This window comes from Pinus tabuliformis, chromosome 4_1 (genome assembly GCF_031772625.1).
Source record: "Pinus tabuliformis cultivar Carrire ecotype Pingquan chromosome 4_1, CPIR1, whole genome shotgun sequence".
Taxonomy (NCBI): domain Eukaryota; kingdom Viridiplantae; phylum Streptophyta; class Pinopsida; order Pinales; family Pinaceae; genus Pinus; species Pinus tabuliformis.
The window spans coordinates 527,047,298-527,052,014 of record NC_142303.1 but is presented as its reverse complement, the minus strand read 5'-3'; the positions used below and the strand labels follow the sequence as shown (position 1 = coordinate 527,052,014).

At 39.4% G+C, this 4,717-nt stretch overlaps 1 pseudogene; it reads right to left on the bottom strand.

Moving 5' to 3' along the window:
- Positions 1-669: 669 nt before the first annotated feature.
- On the bottom strand, positions 670-3,971 carry LOC149176903 (exocyst complex component EXO70B1 pseudogene; annotated as a pseudogene).
- Between the last annotated feature and the right edge of the window lie 746 nt (positions 3,972-4,717).

Sequence of the window (4,717 nt, the reverse complement as noted above, 5' to 3'; positions counted from 1 at the left end):
CACTGATTTGACAACTAAATTATAACAAGTTTTTCTATTGTATAAAAAAACATCATATTAGGAATAAAACTAAATTCATTTCAATATTTTTAACATGTTTTACTTTCTTTTTACACAGCCTTCATTTTGAATTATAAACATGTTTTAACCTCTTGCTAATTTTTACCTTCTTTTGTCAAAGCCGATCAATCAAATAATAACTTGTAATAATTTAAGATAATAATAAATAAATAATTTAATGGAAAATACCCTATATGCCCGGCGCAAAAATGGCCTTCATCATGCAGCAAGGGATAATCAAACAATAATTGAGGCATGTCCAACATGTATCATTTCAGTATGAATCAAAATGTTCAAATTCAAGAATGTGCAAGTGCTGGCAGAGCATGATAAAGTATCATGGAAATACAGCGAGAATTTCTGAAGTTACTAGAAGAAGACACAGATTAAAAAGATAAAATGCACAAATGGTAGAGGCAAGAAAACTATTCAGCTAAAGGATTGATATAGTCCTAAATTCTTATAGATGGATTTTCTTCCTCAAATAAATATTGACTTACCTCTTTGTAGTCTGTCAGTTGTATTAATCTGCGGTCAATAGCAACAAAGCAAGGATGAAAAGTTTCTTGCAGAGAACATGAGATGATACATCATGCAGTCGTGCAGACATATTTGTAAGTGTGCCTGAAAGTGTTCTGAATTTCAATTGGGAAACTATATTACTAGCAAATGTCTCCCCTGCTTCAACAGCATCAAGAGGCCATCAAGTTGCAGAAGCATGCCTGTTCTTCCTTTAAGAAAAGTTTTATATCAAATTCTTAAAATATAGCAAACATTACATAACGAAAAAATTGCCCCACACAAGTACTGTGTGTGGCAAATGCATGCTAGGAAATGCATTTTCCTAATGCTGATTATTAGACCTTGTACAGAATACAAATAATAAGTTGAATGACAAGCTACAAAAATGAAGAACGATGCTGATCACTGGATGCCCCTCGTGGTCTCTTCCCTTCGCTTTGAAGAATGCTGCTTCAATCAACCAAATTGAACCCATTTTAACAGGGCAAGAATCTCGAGATGAGTCAGACAGAATTCAACCAGTAAGTTAGCTACTTCGGTACCCTCAAAAGCTTACAAGGCACAAGGGCCTTCAACACTGCAAAAGAATGAAGTGCTTTGGGTATAAGCTCAATAGGCATCTTAGCTTGGTCCAGTCTTCTACTGCCATTACAGGGGAGATGAAAAGAAACCCTAGAAAGCTATATCTGTTGGTTTACAGAGAAGGATAGATATAGAGGCTAATAATCTCAGAAGGAAGTAGGTTCTAGAAGCTGTCAATGGGATCTCCTCCTTACATGCATAGACACTGGAGAGCCCTCGAAGAAATCTAAAAGGGTATTTTCCAAGTCTTCTGGTGAGTATTTGATATACATTTCAGAGTGCCTCCCACTTTCCAAATGGTTCTTAAATCGGCCAAAGAAAGACCTATATGCTGGTAACAACTTCTCTGCTATGGATATTCGGAGTTCCTCTCGCAGCTGTGCATCAGGAACAATCCAAGTAGACTGAGACCTATGAACTTCCTCGAATGCAGCATTGAAGCTTTTGAACCTCTCCTTCAGGGCAGTTTTAGAGACCCCACTAGAAAAACTTCCACCCACATGAAGACCTTCATCTCTTAAACAAGACAGTACTTTCATCCAAGTAGCTCTTTGGTAGTTTGTTGCATATTGTCTGACCTTACCTGAATGCTTTCTCAGCCAGTCATCTCCAATTAGAGCTCTAAGATCTGAGCCCTTCACCTTCTGAACAATATAGTGCACATTGTTCATAAGAAAAATATGTGATAAAGAAATATCCTTGTACACCTTGGACTTACCCTCTAAATTGTTTTGCAGAATAAGAGTGATCCAAACCAAATGCAGAGACAACACAGATTGATCATCTGAATCACTTCCTTTATCATACTCCCCAATCAAATCTATTAACCCTTCAGGCAGAAGCTTTGAGGTCTGAGAAGGCTTGTTGACAATCAGCTTCATTAATGTCTCTTTGTAATCCGAAATAAAACTAATGTAATTCATTACATACCTAGTTATAGGATGAATTGTACCTCCAGGGATAGGTGTTCTGGAAGTCTCCCTTTGAATTGCATTCTCAAACTCTGTGAAGATCCCTCTGGCCGCTTCTCCAAGCCGCGTCAATATTTCCGAGGCCTGTGTCTTCACATTTGCGCACAGCTCATCGGAAAACACCATCTCAATATCAGGCAAAAGCTCCAAAAGAGTTTCATACAGATCAAGGATCTTGAACAACTTCTCAGGAGACCTCCTACTAATGGCTATGGCTTCACTGAAATTGAACAACTGCATTGTTGCACCCTTGGCAAGCTCAGAAAAGCAAGTTTCCCCAACAGAATCCAACCCATCAAAGACCTGCTCACACAGACGTTTTTCGCTTGCAAAAAGCATCCTGATACACACTTTGGCAGCCCTGATCCATTTCTTAATCTTGACTTCTAGTGTTTCCCACTCCAATCTCTGCACATCTCCAATACTGAGCTTCTCAATTCCTAGTCTAAGGAAACTCTCGTCCACCATGGATTTTCTGATACTTCCATAGACCTGCATACACTCTCTTGTATATCCTGCCGCCACCATCCTTTCTGCAATCCTATGCAGATCAGGGATCACATCCTGAGGAATCAAGTCCATCTCACAAACCTTATCGGCCAGGGGATGAGACACAGCCTCTTCCTCTTCCTCCTCAGCTTCATCATCATCAGAACTATGAGATGGGCGATCCCTATATGATTCATTGAGAGACCTGGAAGAGGCCATTGAGGCCGGATTGAGAACCAGCTCGGGATCCAGAGGTTCACTGTGAAGGAGCAAAAGATTCCTAAACTCTTCCTCCAAACGAACCATTGCAATCTGCAATACATTCTGTGCCTTATGAACATCGGCCTGGGGCAGTGACACAGACTCCATCAATTTCTGCAGCTCATCAACAGTTTTCAGATATTTTTCAGCCTCTTGTGGCTGTCCTTCAAAGATCATGGACTGCTTTGCAGCCTCAGAAGAGGCCATGTCCCATTTGAGGATCAGTTTCTCTGCATTATCCAAATTCTCATCCAAGACAACAAGACTCTGATATGGGCTCTCAGAATTCTCATCCAAACTGGCATGATCTACAGATGGGCATTCAGAATTCACAACCGAATTGTTCCTAGAGAGGGTTTCTGCCTTTTTCTTCTCGTCTCCTGGTTGATCCATATTGCTCTACACACAAAAACACCACCTACTTGCCCTTTCCCAGAACTTTCCAGCTATTCAATCAATAGACCCACCTGCAGAACACTGTACAAAAGCAGGATTTTGTATCAGCAATGGATTCAAAACTGCCCATCAGCCAAGCCAATGAATTCCATTCTGACACAGTACAGATCCCCTCCTGGAACCCACTTGGATTTGTCCTCCAGATCCGATCATATAGATCGTATCCCCTCACTTATGGATTCGCTCTACAATTGCCCTCTAATTGCATCTACATAATCATGTCACCTCTCTATCAGTAATCTGAATTTACCATCTGTTTGACTTCCATGCTGCATAAATTCTACCAAAAAGCTGCTAGTACCTTCTTTGGGTCAATATATTTAAGATTCTAAAATTCCTGATGGGAGGAGGAGATCCATTTCTGCAGGATCTCCAGGCCGTCAGCTTTGTTGGTTGGACAAACCCATAGCTTCAGAGTCTGACGTTTGGAGATCTGTGAAAAGGAGGGAGATGAGGACATAGATATTGGGAATTTGTCATTCAGTGAGGTGTTGCATGGGTGGAGAGACCTCACAGTAGGCGTATTAAATACCTCTCTGCCCTTTGCATTTGCCGGGTTACCTGTTTGTTCAGGAGCCCTCTTTCACTCCTCTTAATACATTTAATGTGATGACCCCTTTGACTAATTTGGAAATTTGGCTTGATGATGCCTGTCAATAATACCACTTTCATAGATTGATTTAAACCTTGAATAGCATTCCCTAAACAACATCCAATCACAACCAGCCAGCTGCCCCAGTGATTCAACTGTACTTGTTCATTCATTTAATGCTGTTAATTTATTTAATATTTTTAGAAGTTGGTGAGGTTTGGTATTGTCAAGGATTATTGATGTATTATGAAAAAGGGCAAGCTTGGATCCAATCCTGCCGTTATTCTTAGCGATAGAAGTTCATATTTAACGGAGTGAAAGCAAATCCTCTCCTTTCCTAAGGCACGGGCCACTGAAAGGGCCCCATCCCATAAGCAAATCAGATTCATGGCACCCATGAACTTCCTTGGACTTATCTTCCTACATCTGTCCTTTGAAAACATTAGAGTTGAATTGCCTTTCAATCACCCTGAATTTGTATATGGCGTTATCAATTCTGGTTGGAAGGTGGTAAAATAAATTATTTTATATAAATTTTAATAGTGCTTTTTCAATTTTCGAAAAGGCCTCGCCCCCCTCAACGCTGGGTGAAACCACCATCCAAATAAAACAAACACACAAGGATGATCATTAATGTAAAAAATCCAAACAAAACCAACAAAGGAGTTTATCACGAATGTAAAAATATTTTTTTATTTTATTTTATTTCGTAAATAATGAAATTTATAAAAAAATATTATTTTAATTAGAAGTAAAGATAATTATCACTAACTGTGTTGACTTA